Source organism: Phyllostomus discolor, chromosome 2, assembly GCF_004126475.2.
Source record: "Phyllostomus discolor isolate MPI-MPIP mPhyDis1 chromosome 2, mPhyDis1.pri.v3, whole genome shotgun sequence".
NCBI lineage: Eukaryota > Metazoa > Chordata > Mammalia > Chiroptera > Phyllostomidae > Phyllostomus > Phyllostomus discolor.
The window spans coordinates 80765256-80776027 of record NC_040904.2 but is presented as its reverse complement, the minus strand read 5'-3'; the positions used below and the strand labels follow the sequence as shown (position 1 = coordinate 80776027).

General features: G+C 38.9%; 1 pseudogene; it reads right to left on the bottom strand.

Annotated features, from left to right (window-relative positions):
* Positions 1–707: 707 nt before the first annotated feature.
* On the bottom strand, positions 708–1554 carry LOC114490893 (annotated as a pseudogene).
* Positions 1555–10772: the final 9218 nt, after the last annotated feature.

Here is a 10772-nt window from a genome sequence, read left to right as displayed (position 1 = left end):
AAATATCTTTTTCCATCCCTTTACTTTTAGTCTGTGTGTATCTTTCTATCTGAGGTGGGTCCCTTGGAAGCAGCATGTATATGGGTCTTGTTTTCTTATCCATTCAGCTACCTTATGTCTTTGGGTTGGAGCATTTAAGCTATCTACATTTAAGGTGATTATTGATAGAATGTATTTAGTGGCATTTTATACTTAGACAATTTTCTTCTATTATTTTTCCTTTTTCTTCTTCTTAAAGCAAGCCCTTTAACATTTGTTGCAGTACTGGTTTGTTGTTAACAAACATCTTTAGCTTTTTCTTATCTGGGAAGCTCCTCATTTCTCCTTCAATTTTAAATGATAGCCTTGCTGGGTAAAGTAGCATTGGTTGTGCGTCCTTGCTTTTCATCACCTTGAATATTTCATGCCCACTCCCTTCTTGACTGAACTGTTTCTAATGAGTAATCAGTTGACCATCTAATTGGTGCTCCTTTGTAGGTAACTACCTACTTTTCTCTTGCAGCTTTTAGGATTCTCTCCTTAGCTTTAAGCCTTGTCAGTTTAATTATGGTGTGCCTCTTTGTAACCAACTTATTTGGAACTCTCTGAGCTTCCTGGACTTGTGTCTCTTTTTCCTTAATCAAAAGGGATCTTTCCATAATTATTTCTTCAAATAGGTTCTCAATCCCTTGCTTGCTCTGTTCTCCAACTGGTATTCCTTAATTTTCTTTTCAATTTTAAAGCAGTTCCTGTTTATTAACTGACTAGATTACAAAAATGACCATGGTAGATACCTTAGTTCATCTTTCTAATAAGCCTGTTGATCTGGTCCTTCCTGTTACCAGCATCTCCTCTTTCTACAAAATGGGTGGACTTTTTCTTCATTCCACCTGATGGAGAAGATAATTTGAAAGGCCACAGGAAGTTGTTTGCTTCTTTGAAGTGTTTTCCGACAGTACAGATCTCATGAATTAGATCCTCCATGCAGATGATGCTATATTTACCAAGAGATCTAGCAATCAATGTATTATCTGTCAGGGCAATTCATTTTTGTTTGTTTTTTTTTTTTTTTCTGTTCCCGTACCACACTTGTAGATCAGTTCATTTACTGATTTCAGCTTAGGGGACCACCATCCAATAGTTCCACAGTCCTCAACATGCTACTCAAAACCTTGTTGAGCTTAACAAAGGTGCCATCTGGTGAAGGCAGAGAAGCTATAGTACCTTTTGGACCTTTGGCCTCACACTGTTGGTACCTCCTATCCTGATGACAAATACCAATTTGGTTTCTGCAGATACATAGAAGTTGCTAGCTTTTCTTGCCACTCTAATCTCAGTTCTGTACATTTGCTTATATTCTTTGTGATAGTGCTTAGCCTTTTCATAAATAAGTTTCCTCCTTGCTTTTCAAAGCATCTTTTGGGCAAACTTCTTTCTCAGGTGCTTGATTTTCAACTCTGTGAAATTCCTTCACTTTTTCTTAAGGGTTTTTGGCACAGCACAAATCTTCTCTTCTATACCCTCCATGGTTCCAGCTGGAAAAAGAGGAAGTTGGCGCATGCTCCAACTTTGATGCATCCGCTGTTATGCTTCACTTTGTCCAAAATGTTTCTTAAGCTCTCCTCATTATTTTAAAATTCTTCTTTTCTTTTTGCTGCTTTGCCTGGGTGTTTTTTTCTACTTTGTCTTCAAAATCACTGATTCGATCCTCTGCTTCATATAACCTACTGTTTATTCCTTCCAGTGTATTAATTTCAGATATTGAAATCTTTATTTCTGAATGGTTTTTGTTTATGGTTCCTATGTCTTTTTTCATGCTGTTGAGTATTGTTATAATTATTACTCTAAACATTCTATCTGATAAATTCCTTGCCTCCACTTCATCTTGTTCTTCTTTGGAGAACTCTCTTGTTCTTTCACTTGGGGGTTGTTTCTTTGTCTTCCCATTCTGGCTGCTTTTTGTATTTTCTGCCTTAGTTATTAAACTGATGAATGATATAGCCTCAAACTGTAATCAGCAGCCTCAGGGTGGGGCAGACTAATTCCTGGAGGTGGGGTTATTGTTTCCCCTCAGACTGATATCACTTGGAGAGGAGTGCTCTGCCTGAGAAAGATGGCTTCTGCACTATGGGGAATGACTCAACATAGGGTTCCTGGCAGCTGTTCTTTCAGTTCTCTCCCCAGAGCCACCTCAAGCATCTATAGTTCACTCTGCCCTCCCTCTGCCAGAGCTCAGGGTAAGTGGCTGCAAACAAAATTTTGTGCCTTGACCCTTTAAGAGGTTCTCTGTGTCTCTAGCCATCTCTCTCTGTCAGATAGAAATCCTGCTGCTTTTCATGGCTAGATGTTATGTGGGTTCCTTTCTGTCTCTGGTGCTATTGGCTGGGGAGCCTAGTTTGGGGTTTAGACTCACACTTCTAAGGGTGAACACCCCTGGCCACTGAAATATCCCCCTAGCACCTCTGCTGCCACCTGTGGGAGCCCAGCCAGCTCTCTTGTGCTTCCTCCACACTCCCTACCTGTGTCATTGTGGTGAAGTAGTTTTCTCTGTCCTTGGTTATAAGGCTTCTCTCCAGCTAGTGTTGAGTTGGTTATTCAAGATCACTTCTCTACAATTTAGTTATAATACCAGACTGGTCCTGGGAGGAAGTTAACGTAGCTTCCACCCACTCTTCTGCCATTTTGGATCTTCCCCTGTGTGTGTGTTTTTAAAGGGTTTATTTTAAGGAATTTGCTCACATGATTGTGGAGTCATGGCAACTACAAATTCCAATGGGGTAGGCTGGAGGCTTCCAAATTCTGATGGAAATCCAGGAGGAGTCAATGTTGCAGATGAAGTCTAAAGTCCATCTGCTGGGGAACTCCCTCTTGCTCAGACGAGGTCAGCATTTTGATTAGTCAGTCCTTCAACTGCTTGGATGAGACCCATCCATATTATGGAGGACAATCTGCTTTACTCCATCTACCCATTTAAATGTAAATCTTATCTGAAAACATTCTTACAGAAACATTGAAAATAGGGATTGACTCAGGAATCCTGGGCACCATGCCCCAATCAAGTTGACACATAAAATTAATCATCACAGAAGGCATCTGCATTCACCAATTAATCAAGACTTTTCAAAAAAGTACTCCTTGTCTCACTTTGTTCTAGAGATGACTCAATGACAAAGACCTATACAAAATATAAGTCTATCCACAATATATGAGAATAAATGCATAGAGCTAACCTTTAAATGAAATTTACCAATTAGTTTCCTACTTTGCATGACAAATTTACACAGTGAAAGATACCAAAATGAGCCAGCTGGTACTCCTGCTCTCTAGGGCCTTACATCACACACATCTTTGTGTCCTTCTGAACCCAGCTGCACTTGCCCTGCACAGTTGTGCATGAATTCCACACTCACCTTAGGTTTCTCTCAGTTTCCTGAGTATCTGGCGTCCTCCATGGAGCACAGAGTATGTTCCCACAGGGCAGCACCAGGCTTCCCACTCCCTCTGTGTGACCCCAAAGCACATTAGTCCATGCTGGGCAGACAGGCCTTCAAGTTGATTTTTTTAAAAAAAAAGTAAATCCAAAAAAACCTCCTGACTTGGATACAACAGCCTAATCTTTCCCAGCCAGCAAGGCTTTCCTCATGAAGATTGACTTTCCCTCTGGTTTGTTTCATGGTAGAGACTTTATTAACTGAATGTTAGTAAAAGAACCCCACTTCAGACAGCTGCAGGTAGTTTTCCTTTGCAGTCTGTGCAACAAAATCCCATAGGGCCATGGTCTACAGTTGTCAACATAGTTTGTCTCCAGACATTCATAAATGAAAGGACTGCTGAACAGATTTCTTCTGCATTCTCCAGCAGGTACAACACAGGGGAGCCACGCAGGGGCTCAGTTCCAGGTACCTCTCACCTGGACTGAGTCAGAGTCCATTGCTAAAGCAGCCTTGCTTTGGCAAATGTAACACAACCCCTTGAAGTCCTTATCACTACTAATCAGGTTTCCAAAATCTTTATTCTCCTTTTACCTATTTACAGTGTCCATATTTCATTAGCACTGAAAGTGCATTTTAGGTAAACCATGACCTCGTTTTCATCTCTACCCTTATTCCCAACCTGTTAAAATAGCTATCTGGTAAAATGATTAGAAGAGGAGGTAAAATTATAAGATTTGGATTGCAGTGACTCAGAGAGCAGCAAGAAGGGCTCAGTTAATAAGAAAATTGTTTCTGCGAAGGGTCTGGCTTGTACAATATCACCACTCTCATCCTGTGGCAGTCCATGAGATGATTCAGAGCCACTCTGACAAGTCTAGGAACTCTTCAAAGTCTGGAGTGTGAAACATTGTCTTATAATGAAGCTTCCTTTTTTGATTAGTGCAGAGCCTGCATCGTGCTTCCAGAGTCAGGATCCAGGTTTTTTTATTCATTTTCACCACAGTGGGAGTGGAAAAACTGAAGTCATCCCTCTGATGGGAAGAAACATCTCATGGTGGTTACAGAGCCAGCAGCCAGTACAGACAGTCATAGGAGTGCTTTTCACTCCTTTTCTGTATGAAAAAGCTTCGCTCCACTTTCACAGATGGTTTTTAGTGAAGGTTAACATTGTAAAAATAACATACTCTGTCAGTCTTTTTCTTTTTTGTTTGTAGAGATTTTTTAGTTTCTTATTTATAACCAACATCCATGGACTGGCTATAAAAATGTATTCTTCAGTCTGAAGTCAGGAACTTTCTTGAGAGGTCAGGGAGTTCCAAATGGTTTGTAGACTAGAGCTGCAGAACTCCAAAAAGCAGGTTGGGGTGGAGGAGACAAGTAGTGCCTTTGTTTAGGGAAGGTAAGAAAACTTTTGGATTTCCACTTTTCTTCTGGAGCTGATAAATGAGGAAGGAAACCTGAAGGAGAGAATGGTTGAAATGAAGTAATGAAATACTGGGGGAACCTTTCAAGTGCCCATTCCAGTGAAGTGCACCTTATCCACAGTACTGCATTTAATCCTCAACAATAGAGTGAGTCAGGTCTGTTATCCTCTGAGGAGTCATTTCTCTTAGGATGCTCCCTCATGATGCTCCTTCTTCCATCCTGTCAAAGCCCACATCACATCAGTATAAAAATGCTGGATATGTGGTGTGCCTTTAGGTATGAATGAGCAACGGACACATTTCTGATTATGGAACATAAGAAAAAGTCTGGGGGATTTAGGAAAAGATTTTCTTCCAAGGCAAAACAAAACAAAAACAAACATGAGAAAAGCTTTTTTGCCACCTTACCTGTTCCCTGCTTCCTAAATATGAATGTAATTGTATGAGGACATGATGCCTAGGGCTGTAGCATCCATATTGCATCCAAGAGGTGAAAAATCTGAGAGCCAAAAGCTTTCCTACTGAGGGTAATGAAATGGAGGATGGAAAGACCTGGATTCTTCATCACATAGTTGAGACCATTGCCTCAACCATAGAACCACTTACTTGTGGAGACATTTTTTATGTGAATAAGAAACTCTTACTATAACAGCCACTTTTAGTTGAATATTCTGTCACCTGAAGCCAAAAACATCCTAAGAGATTAAATATGACTATTTCCATTTTACTCTACTAGATGTGTTTCATCTGACACACCAAAAAAATTAACTCAGTTGTCACTGCAGTAGAAATAACACAATTGCTTTATAATTTGTTGGAAATCACCTCGTATGCAGTCCTGTAGTTTTCAGCTTAATACACTTCCTCCTCACTGTCCTTTATGTGTGGATGATAATACATAGCAGTCCATGAAATTATCACATACCACAGCTAGTAACCTCACTTCATATCATTTCTTGTAACTCAGTTGCTAAAGGTTTGGTTCCAACTTTCAACCATTTGTCTTATACTTTGGCTAACATTCTTCCCAGCAGACTGACACATTCAGACGCTGATGCTCTGAGGCCAATACAACATATGAATCTATAATTATGGTCTCCTACCACAATGATGGTATCAGGTTAATGATTTAGGATAGTTCTTTGTTCAAAATGGTTGCTAGCAAAGTCATCAGTCACACTTGGGCTCCTACTCACTGTGTTATGCAGTGTATGACATTCTCAAAATGACAAAACTGTAGTGATTAAGATTAGTAGTTACTGGGAATTCAAGGTAGGGGAAGAATGTGACAATGTAGGGCTAAAACTCAGGAGTTTTTTCAGGGTAATGGAACTGTTCTGTATCCTGATCATGGTGGTAGAAACTTGAATCTATACATGTGTTTATTCATAGACCTATATACCCCCAAGAAGTCAATTTTACTGTATGATAATTTAAAAATTAAATTATTTTAGCCCTGGTTAGTATGTCTCAGTTGGTGGTGTTGACTCACAAGGTAAAGGGTTGCCAGTTCAATTCCTGATCAGGACACATGCCTGAGTAGCACATTGGTCCCCCCATCAGGATGCATACAAAAGACAGCTGATTAACGTGTCTCTCTCTCTCTTTCTACCTTCCTCCCCCGTCTCTAAAAATTATTTTTAATAAAAATAAGTAAATAAAAATTAAATTTATTTTCATAAAAATGCTTCCTAGCCAGGCATTTACTGATAAGTCCAAATAAATTTACCTTTTCTTCTAATTATTAGCAAGAAAGAAGGGGATGCTATCATAAGCTATTGTCTGGCTTGAAAAAACAGTAGCCAGGTCAGAGAAGGGAAATACCTAGATCTAACTCCTGCAATTGACAACAGTGGTTGGCTTCTCTTAAGAGGTATAGAAGAAGACAGAATTTCATTAAATAAAACTTTAACTTAATTTTGACTCTCCCAATATCTTCCAAGCTAGGAATTAGAACCATTTCCCTGGTTACAGAATTTCAGTGTCCATAATTTCAACTGGTGCAGAAAATGCACTTGACAAAATTAAACACCTTTCAAAATAAAAACACTCAACAAACTAAGAGTAGAGACAAATTATTTCAACATAATAAAGGCCAGATACAAAAAACCCACAGCTAACATCATACTCAATTATGAAAGACTCAAAGCTTTTCCTCCAAGATCAGAAACAAGAGAGGGATGTCTCCTCTCATCAGTTTTATTCAACATAACACTGGAAGTTCTAGCCAGAGCAGTTAGGCAAGAAAAAGAAATAAAAGGCATCTAATTTGGAAAGGAAGAAGTAAATTATCTCTTTTTGTAAGTGGCAAGATCTTACATATAGGAAACCCTAAAAATTTCACACACACACACACACACACACACACACACAAACATGTTTGAACTAGTAAGAGATTTCAGCAAAGTTGAAAGATACAAAACCACCCAAAAATTACTTGCAATTCTATACACTGACAACAAATAATCCAAAAGGAAATTAAGAAAACAATTTAATTTACAAGAGCATCAAAAGAATACAATGCTTGGGAATAAACTTAAGGAGATGAAAACTTACACATCAAAAAAAAAATTGCTGAATGAAATTAAAGACACCAATCAATGTGTTGGAGTTCACCCTGCCTGGTCTCAGGAAGCCGTAACCCCCTGTGACTTAGGCTGAGTGAGAGACCTCCTAACCAGGAGCCACTAAGGAGATAAAACTTATTTTCCTTGCATGAACGCTGCCTGTTCTGTGCCTGGCCTCCTATGCTTGATTAGTTAGCCAATGACAAGTAAGATTTCCCACAGAGGAAATCGTCTAAAACAGGCATGATCACAAGGAGGCCTCAGGGAAGAGACTCAAGGCTGTGGAAATGAAGGGGTGATGGACATTGACCCCTGCCCCCTCGGCTTTGTCAAAGCCTGAGTCCTTGTTCTTAGCTGTGAGAAATCCAAGTCTCCTGGCTGCCTTTGTCTCCTCTGCCTGACTCAGGCCCGCGGAAATAACAGGGGCGGTGCAGCCCAGACCGAAGTGGGTGGGCCCCCAGGGTAATCAGGCCTGGGACATAGAATATGCAAGATCCTGTGAGATTTGCTTGTTGGAGGATGTTATTAAATTAGAATTTGAAGGCATAGGCAGGAAACGAAACTAGCTTTTAGGTCCTGTAGTCCTTTTAAGTGATAAAATCCCAAACTCTGCCCAGAATCCCAGCAGGATATCTACCAGAACCTTTGAAAATTACCTACTCCTTTTGATCTTCCCTGCCAGACTATTAATCCACAAACTGTGTCTGTATTCTTAATAAAAAGCCTTCTCAGGTGGGAACTCAGGAAGCTCTCCACTAGAGAGAGTGGCCGTTCCATCCCTACTTCCCCACAGGACCTGGTTGTCTCTGTGTATGTTTTTCTTGTGTTTCAATGAGCCATCCGCAGTGTTCCACAATCACTGCAGGCCAGGGAAAGATGTTCCATGTGTATAACCCATGGCTTAATATTGTTAAGTAAGCTTAATATTGTTAAGTTGTAAATACTACCCAAAGTGGTCTACAGATTTGTTGTAATCCTTATGAAAATCTCAACATATTTTGCATAAATATATAATTCATTTAAATTTATGTGGAACCTCAAGGGACCCTTCGTAGTCAAAACAATTTTGAAAAAGAAGAACAAGGCTGAAGGTATCACATTCCTGATTTCAAAACTTACTGCAATACTATGGCAATCCAAACAGTGTGGTACTGGCACAAAAACAAACATGTAGACCATGTAGTGGAATAGAATAGAGAACCAAGAAATAAACCCTCATGATTTTCAGTAAGTGTGTGAAGACTACTCAGTGGAGAAAAGACTATCTTTGCAATAAATAGTACTGGTAAAACAATCTCCACATGCAGAAAAATGAAGTTGGACACTTACCTTATATCACACACAAAAATCAACTCAAAATGAATCAAAGACTTAGATGTTAGACCTAAAACTATAAAACTCTTAGAAGAAAACACAGAAGGAAAGAAAGCTTCATAACATTGGATTTGATCATTAATTCTTAGATGTGACACCAAAAGCACAGACATGGACCTCATCAAAATTAAGAACTTTTGTGCATCAAAAGACTACTAACAGAGTGAAAAGGTAATTTCCAGAACAGGAGAAAATATTCACAAATCACATAACTAATAAGGGATTAATTTTAAGAATAGAGTTTTTAAGATACAACTCAACAACAAAAAAATTAATTTAAAATGGGTGAAGATGCCTAATTTAAAATAGGCATCTTCAAAGAAGATATACAAAAGGCCACTAGCACACGAAAAGATGCTCAATATACAATCTTTACAGAAATTCAAACCAAAACCACAATGAGACACCTCTTCATATCCATTAGGATGGCTATCATTAAAAAAGAAGTGAAAGAAAATGTGTTAACAAAGATGTGAAGAAAGTAGAACCTGTTGCTAATGGGAATATAAAATGGTTCAGCCATTGTGAGAAATGGTATGGTGATTTTTCACAGAATAAAAATAGAGCTACAATATGATCTAGCAATATCACTTCTGGATATAAACATATACCCCAAAGAACTGAAATTGAGAACTTGAACAGATATTTGCATAACCTTGTTCATAGCAGCATTACTTATAATAGCCAAAAGATAGAAGCAACTCAAATGTTCATCAACAGATGAGTGGATAAACACATTGTGATCGAGATATCTATGTCTATACTAGTATATCATTGAACTTTAGAAAGCAACAAACTTCTAACACATGCTACAACATGGATGAACCTAGAAAACATTATGCTACATGAAATAAGCTGGTCACAAAAGGACAAATATTGTAGGGTTCTACTTGTATGAGATACCTGGAGTCATCAAACTTAATACAGACAGAAAGTAGAATGATGAATGTCAGAGTCTGGGGGAAGCTTTGTTTAAGGGATACAGAGTTTCATTTTGTGAAGGTAAAGTTCTGGGATGGATGGTGATGATGGTTGTACAACAATATGAAAATACTTAATTCTGAACTGTACACTTCAAAATTACTTAAAAGGTAAATTTTATGTTGTGTATATTTTACCACCACAACAAACAAACAAATCTCAGGGCCAGTGTGCCATGCTTAGAACTTAGAATGGCAGAGACCAAAAAGCCTTTCTGAGTTGCCTTTATACATGTCCCAAGCATTTAAACAAGTCAAGTATCAGCAAAGAGCGTGGAGTGATGATGGCCGTGGCTTTCAGCTGCAGCATCTTCCAACACGTTAGGACAGCGTGCTTGTTGTGTGAGGTTCCTATCCTGCTAGTTTCATTGCAAATGAATAGTCTCCACATCAGTGGGGAGTTTTGTTAACTAGGATTTACTGGGTTCAATAAATCAGTCCCATTATTTAACCACTCAGAAAGTTCTTCAGCCACAGACATCTTATGTCACTACATCACCAAACAGAACTCTGAGATGCTCTGTAGATAACTTGTTAGCACAAGGAATGCATTCTCCTGGGAACACACTGGAGCCTCCACACGGCCCTTAAGAGGACACTGACGTCTTTGAAACTAGCATTGCAAGATCCAGAGGAGAGGGGATGACTTCCAGTTGCACAGATTCTTCTGAACTCTGGTTCTCAAGAAAGATGAAATGAAGGACTAATAGGAAGACCCAAAATAGAATCTGTCACATACTGATCCTATGAGGTAATGCATGATCTTATAAAGGCATTAAGAAGAAGGAAGACGGATAATCTGAGCCTCTTTTAATGTGATTTATTGGCTTCTAGAGACTCAAAGACTGGAAAAATTCTCCTGTAAGAATATATTAAAATATATAGATTTAAGTGGAAAATAATAGTTAAATCCTAGGATCAGGACTAGCACTAGCACAAGAAAGAAGGAATTTCTGACTTCCCAACCTCCTTCCCACAAGTTCAGATACCATTATTCTCCCAGCCAACATAGAC